The following is a 16,657-nucleotide window of genomic DNA, read 5'->3' on the forward strand; positions in this document are numbered from 1 at the left end:
GCATCCCTCACTCTCACACTGCATCCCTCACTCTCACACTGCCTCCCTCACTCTCACACTGCATCCCTCACTCTCACACTGCATCCCTCACTCTCACACTGCATCCCTCACTCTCACACTGCATCCCTCACTCTCACACTGCATCCCTCACTCCCTCACACTGCATCCCTCACTCTCACACTGCGTCCCTCACTCTCACACTGCATCCCTCACACACTGCATCCCTCACCCTCACACTGCATCCCTCACTCTCACACTGCATCCCTCACCCCTCACACTGCATCCCCACTCTCACACCAAGGCCCCTCACTCTCACACTGGCCCCTCACTCTCACCTGCGTCCCTCACCTCACACCAAGGCCCTCCTCTCAGACTGTGTCCCACACCTCACACTCGCCCTCACTCCTCACACTGCATCCCTCACTCACACCTCGCCCCTCACTATCACACCGCGCCCCTCACTCACACCTCGCCCCTCACTCTCACACTCGTCCCTCACTCTCCCACTCGTCCCTCACCCCTCACACTGCGTCCCTCACTCTCACACTGCGTCCCTCACTCTCACACTGCATCCCTCACTCTCACACTGCATCCCTCACTCTCACACTGCACACTCACACTGCATCCCTCACTCTCACACTGCGTCCCTCACTCTCACACTGCGTCCCTCACTCTCACACTGCGTCCCTCACTCTCACACTGCATCCCTCACTCTCACACTGCGTCCCTCACTCTCACACTGCATCCCTCACTCTCACACTGCATCCCTCACTCTCACACTGCATCCCTCACTCTCACACTGCATCCCTCACTCTCACACTGCATCCCTCACTCTCACACTGCATCCCTCACTCTCACACTGCATCCCTCACTCTCACACTGCATCCCTCACTCTCACACTGCATCCCTTACTCTCACACTATATCATTTACTCTCACAGTGCATCTCTCATTCTCAAATGCAGGCATTTTTCTCAGTCTGACTTTCACTAATATCAAACACCTGTAAATGCTCAGTACAGTGCATTGTATGATTTCTAAACTAACTTTCAGTTATCATAGGCTTTTATTGTAGTTTGACATTTTTGTATAAAACCATGCACTACTTTCTAACATAAAGTGACTTCCTAATTATGGTCTTTGAACTGTTGTTCTATAATACAGAGTTTAATATCTATTTTTAGCCAAAACCCAGTTAAATTCAGATGCTATTCTGTAGAATATTGGAATATTCTATTTGTTAGATATATCCCTTGTGGATATTCTTAAAGATATATAAGCTCTTAGTACAGGCAATTTTATAAAAAGCAAGAAGATACTGAGAGTGTATTTCTGAGGACAGAAGCACACATTGGCATTATTTATGGCGTATGCTGAGAAGTTTGCAGAAAACAAAATAGAGCTGTGTGTCCACTCTCTGCTGGGTTATGTGAGTTATCAAGTCTTGTCAGGACATGGCTGCAAGCTCTACAGTGTCTAGTCCATTAATATCCACTGTGCCTTTATTTTAGAGAAGTCCTATTATCTTCAGTGCCTCAATTAACTGTTCTTTCACAAACTTTTAATATTTTCACATGTCGATTCAATGGAAATGGAATAACAACAAACAAATTACAAACTGTAGAAATGTTTATTGCAAATACTTCTGGAAAAAATCAATTTTAATGTATGTTGTATTATTAATTTTTGGAAAATTTACATGGATATTTTCCATCACTTATCTCTCCTAAGCTTTCCTGATTTCTCTCTACTCCCTTTCTTCTTCATGAGCTGTTCTACTGTCATGTGTGCACTGTATACACACACACACACACAACACACATACATACACATACACAAATACAAAAACACAAATACACACACATACACACATACACATACACAAACACACACACAAACACAAACACACACAAACACACACATACATACACACACAGATAGACACACACAACACACAAACACACACAAACACACACACATACACACACACACACACACACACAAACACACACATACACACACACACACACACACACATACACACACATATACACACATACACACACATGCATACACACACACATACACACACACACACACACACACACACACATACACACAAACACACACAATTTTCTGAGCCCACTTAGTGTTGCTCCTTTGTTTTAGGACTGACCACTTAAGAGTCTGGATCCTGAAGTAGACTGATAATCCTTGCGTCAAAAGCCATTTGTTACCTGTAGCTCTTAATCTAGGGGTTCAGCTTCATGAGATTAGGCCCATCCACACTGGCATATCCACTTGAGTTACTGTTGTGTAGAACTTGCTCAGGAACTGTATTGTTGGTATTTGATAGCTACAAATTTCCCATCCCACGTAGAAGACACCATCTTGAGCAAATATCCCGTTCCTCTGGCTTTTGCAATATCTCCCCACCTCTTTCTGTAATGTTCTTTACACATTAGATACAAAAACTAGTTTGGGTTGGGCACCCATGGTCAGTTATTCTGTGGGTTTTGATAAGTTGTCAATTTCTGGGATGGTCTCTGACTCAAAAAGCAGCTTCCTTAATAACAGGTAAGGACTATGCTTTCCTCTGAAAATAAAGAAGGAAATTTAGAATATAGATGGGAAATATACTGGTTCAAAATGATCCTGAAATAGGTTCTTTTAGGTCCATAATACCACCAGCCACAGGCAGTTTGCCATATTTATGGACAAGGCATGAGTTTCCTCCTATTGCTCAGGCCTTCAGTCTAGGTAAGCATGTGTCGGTTGTCCTAAGGCAGAAGAATCACTATTGCTCCCTTGACAACTTTTGCCATAGTGGTCTTTGTTGTGATTCAAAGGTGTCACAGCTGGGTACGGTTTTTAATTGCTTTTTTTCCCCTTGGCATATTGCATAGCACCTTCCTGTTCAGGTCAGTTCTATCCAGATTCCTCCAAATTCTATGTCTAAAGTGTGTGGTCTCTTCAACAACATAATGGAAGTGTCTTAGATTCCTCTGAATAGTGACTCAAAGATATATTTCTCATACCTGTTAGTGGGATTGTTGTCAAAGAGTCTATGCATCTTGGGAGTAACATTGATGCTGCAAATAATATGATTTAATTTTTCATTTTATTCAAATATTTTATTTAAAAGATTTATACATATATACCCAAATATTATATACATATTTTAAAGTGTTCCTAAAGTAGTATGTCTCCCGTATCCTTTGGATTTCCAGATACGCCCACCCCCAACCCTAAGTGAACGTAGGACATTGGTATTGGGTTTTAAATTTAGTTCAAAATTTCATACTGAGTTTCCAAATGTGAGTAGAAAGGGTAAGATTTAGTACCACAGTAATGTCCTCCATAATTGCTATTAGACATTTTGAGACAGCCAAAATAAATAAATTAAGTAAACATAGCGTTTTAGCCAAGCTTATTTACAGCAGACATTCTTATTTAGTCCCAAGAGAAGCCCTCAGTACTTTAACTTTGCTGTATGTTAAGCCAGAGGCATTTGTCAGTCACATAAAAACGTAAATAAATGTGTCAATTGGTTGTGGACCAAACCTCAGGTTCCTCATCTGAAATATTTCCTGTAACTACTGGGATCTCCTAGTGGTCTGTTATATAAAGGTAAGACAATGGTTCACTTATAAATGTTTAACAAATGTCTAGCCAATGTCACCTCCTCCCTTTGAAATCTGTTAGTAAATATGGAGTCATGAAGCTCTCAGTGACACAGCTGTTTGGATGATCTCACAGAGGAGCACTGAAGGTTGAAGCACCAGACAGAACTTGGTGTTGCTGGTTAGCTGAGAGGCTGAGCTGTGTTTGAAAACGCCAACATTCTGTGGTCAGAAGATTCCTGACAAGTAAGGTATCAAGAGAGTGTTGGCATAGACAAAAGGAAGAAATAACATGCTGTTAGAAAAATTTCCTTTTTGTGTTTGCAAAATGATAATTTTGTGGTTTAATAGACATTTTAGGACTTCTTTCTTCCTTTTTGTTGAGATGGAACAGCCAATATTGCTATTGCCTTATTGCTTGAAGAAATCATCAATGTTTTCTTAGACAGTTGTCCTTTCTTGAGGCTGGGTCATATTTAAATTATCTGACTTATTTTAGACCTAAATGTTTGGCTTAAAGTTTTCATTTTCTGCCACAGTTCAGTTCAAAGTGATTATCTAGAGGCTGATACCTGTCTGAGAGCTTGAAATGATATAATGTCTCTCTGTTTACACTTCAGACCTACACTTTCTTAGTTTAGGCTGAAAATACTGAAGTGGTAACAGAAACTTTGGCTTCAGGTCTAATGGTGAATGTTCTATAAGGGCATAAACACATTCATCATTAGACTTTTTGCCACTTTAGAATTTTCAAGGCTGAACCCAAGGCCAATTTACTTGGCAATAACTGAGATATAAGCCCTAATTTAGGTTGCTACAATGTTAGTAAAGGACCTGTTAAGAGCAGGTGAGACCCCCATGTCAGTTTCATTTATTTTATGACTGGTAAAGTATTTCTTATATCCTGTTAATAACATTTCCAAGCAGAATTTTACATCTTATACATCCATCCAAAAATAAATTAATTGACTAGGCTCACGGTGTTTACCTGATAAAATCTGATTTTTTAATAAAAGTTTTTTTTAAATTTTGCATTCTGAGACATATCATAGAGCTATGAATGTGATTAGAGTCTGGAGTCAAATGATCAGAAATCTCCTTCATAAACCAATTTTGAAAGCAATGTATATCTCAGCAGGAAGATGAAATGATGACGAAGGAATAAGGACTGGGTGGAGGTTGGGTTCAATTCCTGGTGTGAAAAAGATGCGATGAGAAATCCAAGGGGTATAAAACAGGGTAGCTATGAGAGCACCTGCCTCCTCACTGTATTCCTCAGAGACTACTCAGGAAAGCCTCCAGCCAACTAAGGAATGCGGATAATGGAAGACTCAGATTTTCATTCCAGTTTGACACTCCTCTGTATCACTGTTCTTATTTAACAATTTCAAAATGTATCCACTATTACTTGGATACATTTATCTCAATGAGGTGGAATTACCAGCTCAGTGGGATTTACTAAGACCACAAGTAGTCTGCTGAACACAAGGGCATGATTGAGAATAATTCTGACAAGATCTTTATCAGTGACAAAAAGTGTTTATCAAGTAGGATTTCTTAACGTGGAGTTGGATCTCCGCTGAAGCTGACATGAGGCTTCTTAAGCTGCACTTCACAAAAAAAATGTTTAAATCAACTTTAACAGGTTAAAAAAACAGGTGTTCAAACGTCAGAAGTTTCTAAGTCAAATAGATGAAAAGTTTAGCACTGAAACTTTGATGAAACAATTTACTAGTTTTAAGTGGGTTTGTGGCTTCTTTGTTGCTTGCTGTGTATAAAATGACACCCTCTGCACACATTGACACTTTGATGCCTTTTTCAATTAGCATACACTCATCTTTGCCTCATGGTGGCTCTGATTTTTGCCTCCAGTCCAAAGAAGGACTGAAAGCTAAATCCTCCTCCATCTTATCCTTAGACGGACAGCTTTCAGCTTTCTCACTATTGACCCATTGTAAGTGAACTTCCTTAGGTACAGTCTGAAAATTACTAATTGTGGCTATTTATTTTGAAGGGTTGCTGAATTTTCTCAAATGTATTCTTATGTCATATACTGAGATGTTTGCATGGTTTTACTCCTCATTCTGTTAGTGTGGGTGCTGTGTCTGTTGTTTTGTGTGTTGTAGCATCCTTGCAATGCTGAGACAAACACAGCTTCTCACCACAGTAAGTATGGTTCTTGACTTGGTTTACTAGTATCTGTGAGTATGATTGTTTATCAAGGATATAGGAACAGATTAGCCTTCTTCCTTTGTCATATTATTGGTTTTAAGTGTTGAAATATTTCAAAATGAGAAAACCTAATTCATATATATATATATATATATATATATGAATCCTGATCAATTTTACACACACACACACACACACACATATATATATATATATATAATTTCCTAAGACAGAAATAAATATATCTGGAGTATAGTAGCTTCAAATAGTGAAGTACTTCATAATCAAATTTAACGGAAGGGATACAATTCCTGGTCAGTGAGAAATAAGATAAAGAACATGTGTCAGGAAAATGGCCCTCTGCATTGATTGGGGGAATGAGCAATGTTAAAATGGTAAACTACCAGAGCTACCCAGAGCTTCATTGTAATCTCATCAAAATACCAGTATAAAATAACTGTAATTTTGTATTAATATACAAAAATTTGTACTAATGTATTCATATATAATATTAACTTTTGCATCAATATACAAAGATCCAAACCAATCTCAGAGTATTGGTTTATAGAATTCTCTTTGGTTTAAGAGTCAATTCAATAATCTACCCATACTTACCATTATTTCTATATTATTCCTATACACCCTTTCTTTTAAGCTCTCTTCCCCTATATAACAAAGAAAGGAGGGTAGAGAAAAGAAAAAGAAAGAGAAAAATCACTGAGTCTAACCTCCTATACTTTGTTTTCTTCCTGATCAATACCATTTAACAACTTTCAATAAACCCGCCCCCCAAATGACAACAAATATCTATAACTCATTGAATGGCCAAAAAAACCCAAAAAACAAAAAGAACAAAAAATAAAAAACAAAAAACCCCACAAAAACAAACAAACAAAAACAAAAACAAAAACAAAAAAACTCATCCACTCCTCCTTTGGGAACAGGGTGTTGTTCTTTTTTAATTGAAACATTTTAATGTCTCAGCCACTTTCAGAGATTTTTCCCATGTTGAAGGATCAACAAAAAGTCATCCATTTTGTTGGTCTTGATTTCTTTTATGCTTCCTGTCAGGATCTTCAGCAAGTCTATATCTTTTAAATCTGATTTTCATCAATTTGGAAGGGACCCAGTTTTCTGTGGAAACAAATATAAAACCTCTCCCCTAAACATAATATATTTCCTTCCCTCTGTTTTGAAATTAGGACATCCTTCATATAAACAGGCTTATTTACTTCAGCAGTATTTTCCATAATCCAATGTCTCTCAGCAGCTGTTTATTTTTGTTCATTAACATTCAAAATTTAAAGTCAATAAAGCATTATTTAATCTTTCTCTGGGGATCTCTGCTACCCTTTTCGTCAGTTAAGCACACTTCTAAAGTATGTTTGGATCTCTCTGTAATTGCACTCCTGTAGAATTCTGTTGTATACCTATAATATACTTTATAATATAAAGGAGTAGTGGTAGTGGCGGATGACGGTGGACAGTGGCAGTGGCATGGGCGGCAAGGGCATGAGCCCAGCTTTCCAGTCAGGTCTAAGGTCCATCAGTGGATGCTTCAGGAGAGAGAACTCTTCCCCCCAGAGTATTACAATGCAGTAAAACAACCAGTCTCCAACAATTCTCAGTGAAATAACTTGTGCACTTCATTCCATGGGGATGGGACTTTATAAACATTGAGGAGTAGGGTGGGATTCAGGGGTAGATGGTTCCCATTGTCTCAGTTTGAGATGCTTGAGATGCTAGTGGTTATCTATTTGCATGGGGAAGAACTTCAGGTGTATTCTCTAATGATTGTCATGGTCCTCTTAGTGGGTGTCCTGATTATGTGTTCCAGAGTAAGTAGAGTTAGGCATTCCTACAATTCTCAATTCTGAGTTTCACAGGGTTTGGGCTCATTCAACCTTATCATTTCTTCTTTCTGGTGGCAAAATCTACTTGCCCCACACCCTGGGTTTTCTCTCCACCTTCCCTTTTCTCTAGATCTGCTTCCCCTTCCTCTCCAAAAAGAGCAGATCTCCAAAGGACATCAAGAAAACATATCATAACAAGCTATAATAAGACCAGACACACATCATATCAAGGATGGACAAAGCAACACAGTAGGATGTTAGGGTTCCACAAGCAGGCAAAAGAGACACAGCCAGTCTCTGCTCCCACTGTTAAGGATCCCACAAGAACACCAAGCTATTCAACCACAGCATATATGCAAAGGAATTAGGTCAGACCCCTATAGGCTTCTGGATCTCTGTGAGCTCCCATAATCAACTGACTCCCAAGTCAGTTTATACCTAACTCTCAAATGCCTTCCAATTACAGTTCTTATTCCTACAATCTTATACCTCCCTCTCAACCTGATTCCTTCTGTTTCCAATCTCTGGCTTAAGGAGGGACAAGGATCTTCCTGAGAAGGGGTAATAAAAGAAACAATTTTTAAATTTTATTTTATTAATTAATTATTAATTAATTATTTATTTGCATTCCAAATGTTGCCCCATTCCTGGCCCTCCCTCCACGAGTTATTTACCCCATCCTCTCTCCCCTTTGCTTCTGAGAGGGTGCTCCTCCATTCACCCTCCCACTCCCACCTCACTCCTTCACCAGCAACCCCCTTCCTGGGCATCACGTTTCTATAGGATTAAGCACATCCTTTCCCACTGACGCTGGATAAGGCAGTCCTCTGCTACATCTGTAGTGGTGGTCTCAGAGGTGGTTTAGCCTGTGAAAGCCCTGAGGGGTCTGAATTAGTTCATACTGTTGTTCTTTCTCTGGGGTTGTAATTCTCTTCAGATCCTTTAATTCTTCCCTTCACTGTTCCATAGGGGTCCCTGACTGCAATCCAACATCTGTCTCAGTCAGCTGCTAATAGAAGCTCTCAGAGGAAAGCCATGCTTAGCTCCTGTCTGCCAGTACAACATGGTATCTGTAATAGTGTCAGGGTTTGGTGCCTGTGCATGGGATGGATCCCAAGTTGGACCAGTCACTGGATGGCCTTTCCTTCAGTCTCTGTTCCATTTTTGTCCTAGCATTTTCTTTGGATAGGAACAACTCTAGATCAAGAATTTTTAAGATTGGTAGTGTCCCCATGACTCAAATGGTGACCATGTCTATCTCCTGGAGGTGGTCTCCTTTAGTTCCATCTCCCCACTGTTGGGCATTTAGGCTGGGCATCCCCACTGGGTCCTGGAAGTCACTTACATCCCTGGTGTCTGGGACTTTCTAGAGGTTCCTCCAGCCCCACACTACTGCCTATTTTTATTCATTTTCTGACCCTCTCTTCTGGACCTTCTCTTCTGTTCACTCCCATACCTGACTCCTTTTTCCCTCCCCTGCCCCTGTCCTACCCAGGTCCCTCTCTCCCTTTGCCTCTGGTGAATATTTTGTTCCTCCTTTGAAGTATCCACACTTGGGCTTTCATGATTGTTAAGCATTAAATGGTCTGTGAGTTGTACCATGGGTATTCTGAATTTTCTGGTTAATATCCATGTATCAGTGAGTTAATACCATGTATGTCTTTTTGGATCTGGATAACCTCACTCAGGATGATATTTTCTAGTTCCATCCATTTGCCTCCGAAATTCATGGTGTCTTTGTTTTTAATAGCAGAGTATTATCCAGTTGTGTAAATGAACCACATTTTCTGTATCCATTTTTTGGCTGAGAGATGTCTGGGTTGTTTCCAGCTTCTGACTATTACAAATAAGGCAGCTACAAATATAGTAGACCATGTGACCTCATGATATCGTAGAGCATCTTTTGGGAACATGTCTAGGAGTAGTATAGCTGGGTCTTTAGGTAGAACTATTTCCAATTTTCTGAAGAACAGTCAGAATGATTTCCAGAGTTATTGTACTAATTTACAATCCCATCAGCAATGGAGAAGTTTTCCTCTTTCTCCACATTCTCGACAGCATGTGCTATTGTTGAGATTTTATCTTAATCATTTTTACTGGTATAAAGTGGAATCTCATGGTTGTTTTTACTTGCATTTCCCTGATGATGGATATTGAACATTTAAGTGCTTCTCAGCCATTTAAGACTCCTCAGCTGAGAATTCTCTGTTTAGCTCTGTACCCAATTTTTAATTGGGTCATTTACTTTTCTGGAGTCTAACTTCTTGAGTACTTTGTATACAAAGAACTCCAAAATATACACTGAAACAACTTTTTAATTTTACTTTCTCTTTTTAAATTTTGTTTACTTTTAGAAATTTTATATACATATATAATGTATTTTGATCAAATCCATTCATAGTCTGTTCCTGTCTTCTTCCCACAACTTTCACAAACTCCATCCTCACAACTTCATGTCCCTTTTATTTAGTTTTGAACCCCCGGGTCTACTTGGTGCTTCCATGCATGGGTTCAAGAACATCTACTGCACAGTAGGCAGAAGAAGAAAAAACTATTCTATGAAAAAATTTTTCATGAAGGCATGATACATATTTGCAAGGATAGGTACATTTAAACCTGCTCAAACTAATATACAGTGTATTCAGCCCATAAAAATATATTAACTTTTAATCGGAGCAACATTTTCTATTTTTCATAACTTAAATATTGGTTTTCCAAATATATTTACTTAGTCCCTGTGATTTCACGTGGTATGTGTCTGTTTGTGTGTATGTGTGCAGGCACATGTGTGATGTCTGTGGAGGTCAGAGGAAAGCTTTATGAAATTGGCTCTCTTATTTTAAGTTTACCTGAGTTATTGAGCTGGTCTTGCCAGACTTGCAAGCAATATCCTCTTTAGTGAAGAAGTGCTCTCCCATAGCTCTGGGGGTGGTATCTCAGTGCTCAGTGTGTTGTGCAGGGAGGCCTCACTTAGACTAGGAGGCCTCACATAGACTGGCAAGAAGTTGACTTGAGCTGAATGATTTCAAGATGCAGGGGTTGACAGTGACTGAATGTTTCAGAAATGTAAACCTAAGTAATCCAAAATTTCTTTCAGCAGACAAATACATATTGTTGTGAATCTAGGCAATGGGAATATGCTATTAAATAAAAAAATGATTGATTAAGCCATGAAAAGACAGAGAGGGAACAGAAATTCATATTACAAGATGATAGAATCTAGTCAGAAAGAGCAATACACTATTTGATTCGAATGATAAGACATTCTGAAAAAGACAAAACTATGTAAACATTAAAATAAATCTGTAGCTTTCTTGGATTAGTGAGAAAAAAAGACAGGGCCAACAGGGAGGACTCCAGTTTCAGTAGTGAGCATATTCCGTGACAGTGAATTAACCCATTGCATCTTATTTCAGATCTCACGATGCAAAGTAAAATGAGAAATTCCAGGAAGACTGTGGATGTGTATGTGGGTTATTGTATTAGCAATAGCAGACACTCACTGTATTGTGGGTGCTGATAACAGAGACAGCTACTCTTACGTCCCAAAGGGTCAAGGACAAAATGTGGGCCTTCTGCTCATCCTGTGAACATAGTAAAAGAAGGAGTAATTCCAAATGATTAAAGTATTTTGAGAAAAAGACATGTAAGCATAAAGAGAGGATGTAAGAGAAGGAAGCCAGTATATTGGAATGATTGAAAGGAAACTAATTTTCATAGATGAAAAACAAGGTACTGGAAAGTGTGTCTGTAGATGTGAGGTCTAGAAGCATCCTTGTCTGGAGTTAGCAAGTCTGGATTTTACCTTCTCCAGATGGTCAGCAGTGTATATAAGCAGCAATTTGAATATGTACATATGTGTATGTGTGTGCAAGTGGGTATGTTATATGCACATGAGTGTAGATGACCTTGGAGACCAGTGCCATTGGAAGCCAAGGAGCTGGTGGTTTTGAGATGCCTGAAAAGGTTGCTTTGAAAGAGCAGTGTGTACCCTTAACTAGTAAGCCATCTCTAGCTCAAAGCCTTGACAGAATATGGTATGAACCTGTATTACAGGTGAAGATACATTTTCCTTTCCTGACTATATTCATTAACGCAAACCATTTTCGTGATATCTTACACGAAGTTATACAAAACCAAACTTACTTATAATCCCTTCATTCATTCTTATGTGACACTTACTTTCCAAGCTTCTTCGTACAATATTATTTGAAACAAACAAAAAGATTCTGCATACTATTATTAAGCATGTCATCTGAAGTCCTAGTATAGAAGATACACAACAAAGAGGCGATGACTCAGTATATGCAATGTATTTCATAACAAAGCAATAATTAATAAGCATGACCAGGCATAAAGCGAATGCTTCTTTGATGGAGTGTCAGAGTGGGCAGCTGTGGCAGTCCACCATTGTCAGATGCAGTGGGATGTGAGGAAGGAGGTGAATGAACCCTTTGAAGACAGATTGGAAGAGAGAGCAAGAGCATCACAAGCAGAGAAGAGGTAAAGGCCAGAGTGTCTGGTGCAGCTAGATGGTGAAAGTTCTGAGATCCAGTGGAGGTAACTGAACAGAGAGAGGCACTTGCAAGAGCATGCTAAAGAGGGTGGATGTCTTCTTTGTCATAAGAGATTAAGTCAGAGAAGCGCGAAAGCAGGGCATTGATGTCGATGATACTGCAAAACTGGTGATAGGTGGATGAGTGAACTCGCAGGGCAGGGAAAGCTGAACTGATTGCCGTGTGGTGTGCCAGTCACTGGACTGGATGCTGAGAGAGATCACAGACCTGACTCCTCAGAGTGCTGGGAGCTGGAATCCTAAAACTTGTGGATGGAACCAGGAAACATGTATTTTAGACTAAACTGCACGAATAGAGGGGCGATTTCAGAAGGGGAAACTGGGAAGGAGTGTGCAGAAGAGACAGAGAAATTGAGTTATGCTTTAGAATGCTCTGCTCACAAGCCCAAGTGTCTGTCAAATGGACTGAGTCACAGGGCAGACAGGGTGTGCTGGGCACCATTTGTTTAAGGATAGAACTTAAAGTCTCGAAGGCAGACACCTGCTCCATACACTCATGTACATGCTTCTTAAAAGACAACTGTGTTGTGGAAGATTCCAGAAACTAGCATTCATGATGAACAATGAGTTCAAACAGTGAGGTAGAAATTAATGCATGCAATGTTTTTCCTAAGGGCAAACTCAGGACAGCATCTGTGACTACCTGTGGCATGAGCTACAGAGTTGGATGCATGGGTCTTCCTCTGGCAGAAAGCTATTACTAGGACAGTGGTGACATTTTTGAAAATGATATTTCTGCATGTGAGCAAAAATATCTGTCTCTCATGTCAGTCACATCCTATTGAATCCTACGCCGTCATTGAATATCTTTCCCTTTATAGTATTAGAGTTTTAATTGGTATTTTCTGTTATATTAAGAACATCTAGAAAGAGGTATGTAAGTCTGAGCTCCTTGAATCCCTTTGTACCATTTCCCCATGGATTCTAATGTGTGTAGCCTGCAGAGTGATATCATACAGGCAATACTCACAACTTAAGTATGGTTCCTGTAACACTTTAAATATTTGTTGTCTTATGTAAAGTTTTATTTGGAAAGCTGTACTTAGGTTAATTCCAATCTTGATGATGTATAGATTTCTCCATGGAATTCAGAGAGCAATTATAATTTTCATTTATGGACAGTCTACAAATATTAAGACACCGGCATTGACTGCATCAACCAGTCTGAACTATCAAAGTAAACTGTTTTGAGTTAGTGTATAATTTGTGAAATTTCATTTTAAAACCTGCCTACCAAAAGGACAATGGAGGCAAGAGGACTGTCATGGATCCTTCCCACATTCAGGGAAAATGTTCCTGTTGCCATGCAGCTGGCCACGGGACAGTGATAATGATGGTGGTGGTGGTCACATGATACTTGCAATGACAATACTGATGAACACTATGGTTCCTATGGGTTAGATGGCAGTCAATGGATCTTTTTGCTGTTTTTTGTTTGTTTGTTTTCATTTTTGGTGACATACCTTAATCTGTATCCTTGTAAACTACCCAATAACAACTACAAGTTTGCTATGTGCTTTATTTAAACAAAGTTCTCTGGACAGAAATATTTGTTCCCATGTTAAGTTTCTGTGTTGGCTTTATTGGCCCCATAACCTGGGTTTCTTGTTTTTCCAATCCCTAGAATTAACTTTTCCTTGCAACGATCAATATAGCATAGCGGTTGGGAAGACATATTTTTAGATTGGCGTAATCTTGGCTGAGTCCTTTTGATTGATGCACTACGTTTCTTCTTTTGTAATATCAACATAAGGAAATAAAATCCCAGTGTTCTTAAACCACTCAAGTCCTGTGTTTGGTCCCAGAACTTAAAGGTAATAAATAATCTGTTGTTGAAGTGACCACATACTTTGGACCTAGAACTTAGAGGGAAAGTAGCTGTAGCTGACCTGGAACAGAAGGTGGTCTGCAAGCAGTCAAGGGAGAAAAACAATTAAAAGCCCTATCCAGCTGTGATGCCTTTGAATCACAATAATGACCACTGGAAAATGTTCTTAGGGGAGCAAGAGTGACATTTCTCTCTTAGGGCAACCAACAGCTGACCAACTAGACTGAAGGCCTGAGCAAGAGGAGGCAACTCATGCCTTGCAATGTAAACCTGGCTAACTATGGCTGGTGGTATTATGGACCTAAAAGAACCCATTTCAGTAGCATTTTGAACCAGTATAATTCCAATCTATGTTCTAAATTTCCTTCTTTATTTTCAGAGGAAAGCGTAGTACTCACTCATTCTTGAAGAAGCTTCTTTTTGAGTCAGAGACCATAACAGAAATTGACAACTTATCAAACCCCGCAGAACCATGGGTGCCCATGCCCAAACTATTTTTACCTCTTAGGTGTAAAGATCATTATAAAAGAGGGATTGGAAGTATTGTAAGAACCAGAAGAATGTGATACTTGACATAAAATGGTGTCTTCTGTATTTGTTCCCTGTACCTCTCCATTCCAGCACCACATAAACATTTGAAACAAAAATGATTGACACATAGCATCTGTGAGAAGACATGCTGATATACTATTTTGCAGGTCAAAACTAATATAGCACTATTATATTATTGGGGTAGAGAAAGAAAATCAAACTTGGGAAAATCAAGATATTTGGTCTAAATCAAGCCTTTCTAATCTAAATGTCTAAGTTTTATACAAGACACTCAAAGCAGAGTACTGTCTCCACATAGGTTAACAGGCGAATACAGTCATGGGAGGCAGAGTTGGAGTCCTGTGAGGAAACCTTTACTTATTGCCCATTTGATAATAGTGACCATTTACTGTCACCTTGCATGGACAATATCACACTGTAGATGATGAGTCATTCCCTGCTCCAAAATGTTCCATGTCTCACCTTCTTTGTCTTTTAAGTGAGGTCTATCTTGAATTTCTATCTGTAAATGTCACTGATGGCCTACGTTCTAGCAGAAAACATCCATTCTGCTAGACTCTGCTTTGAATCTAGGAAACCATTTACGATATTGTATGTCACTCTGGCCCAAAAATAGAACTGAAGGGATGAAATCTAAGGGGTTTGTGTGGATCGCAGTTTGTCACTGTTAAATGGGAGCTCATTTCCACCATTCATATTTTTGTCCCATGTCTATATTATAAATAAGCAGAAAGATGCTTTTTCTAACAAAAAAAATGTTTGATGTCAAAATCTTCCAGCCCCATTTGGGAATGTCATTGAATAAAATAATAGTAGGCTTCCAAGCTAGGAGTAATTATGTTGCATTGCTCTTTTTTGGCAGGCAGCTATTTTTCCTTGTAAATGAGGCACTTTAACATGAGCTCACGTTCTCACTGAGAAGTGGAGGAGGATTTGATGCAGATGTCGTTCAGGCAAGGTACAGGAACATATTATTCCCACTCCCATATTAATGTAACAAAATGATCAATTGGCTAATTAATCAATCCCTTTCTTTGGAGATGATCTCAGTAACAGATAGAAATTACCATTAAAAAGAAAAAAGGCTTAAGGTTAAGCCTATTCTTTTTGTATCTGAACATTAACCAACATTTTTATGTAGAAATACTGTAATATTGTTCGTATTAGCATTTGCTATACATTATTAAATCTTGAGAAAATTCCATTTTGTTGTTTACCATTTTTAGAGTCATAAACTAGCACACTCCTTCCACCTACGCCATCATAGGAGATGCACTATATTCATTTTGCATTTTTGATAGCAGAGGCATTTGATGACACCATGTATTTTATAGAAAACTTAATTTAGATACTGTGAAAGCTGAGAAAAAAAATTAATGTTGTAAACTGGTATCATTTTAAGCCATGTCTAGAAGCATCTAATACCTATAGATGAGAGAACTGAGTATTTTAAATACATATTTGAAATATGAAAATCTTATGAAAGCTATGTGTAGGAGGAAACTCATAGATTCTGTTCTAGGAAGAAGACTTGTTGCAGCTAAACCTTACTGCCAGTTCATGAAGCCTTCAGCATGTCAAGCATGGAGTCTCATTTGCATCTCATTAAGCACTTAGTTAGTGACATCATGCTACCTGAAGGTGAAGAGACCAAGGAAGTTTGCCATTTCTTAAGAGTCACATAGAAAAGGAGTTGGAGACAGGGCACAAATAAGTGTGTCCTTATTGCTGTAAAGAATGCATATTTTAAATCCCCTGAGATGTGTGTTTTCCTGCAGTCTTATTGGGGCAAATAACACCCTACATGAATGCTGACATTTAGAAGAAGGAGTAGGAGGAAGAAGTAGAGAAAAAGGAGGAGGAGGAGGAGAAGTAGGGGAAGGAGAAAGAGAAGGGGAAGAAGGAGGAGAAGAAGAAGAGAAAGAAGAAGAAGGAGGAGGAGGAAGAGGAAGAGGAAGAGGAAGAAAACAATATTTGAAGATTGTCTTTGCTAAAAAGATGCTGAGTTACTTTTCCTTGATGAGTTTTTAGTCAAGTGAAGAGTAGCAGAGTAG

Source organism: Rattus rattus, chromosome 3 (genome assembly GCF_011064425.1).
Source record: "Rattus rattus isolate New Zealand chromosome 3, Rrattus_CSIRO_v1, whole genome shotgun sequence".
Taxonomy (NCBI): Eukaryota; Metazoa; Chordata; class Mammalia; order Rodentia; family Muridae; genus Rattus; species Rattus rattus.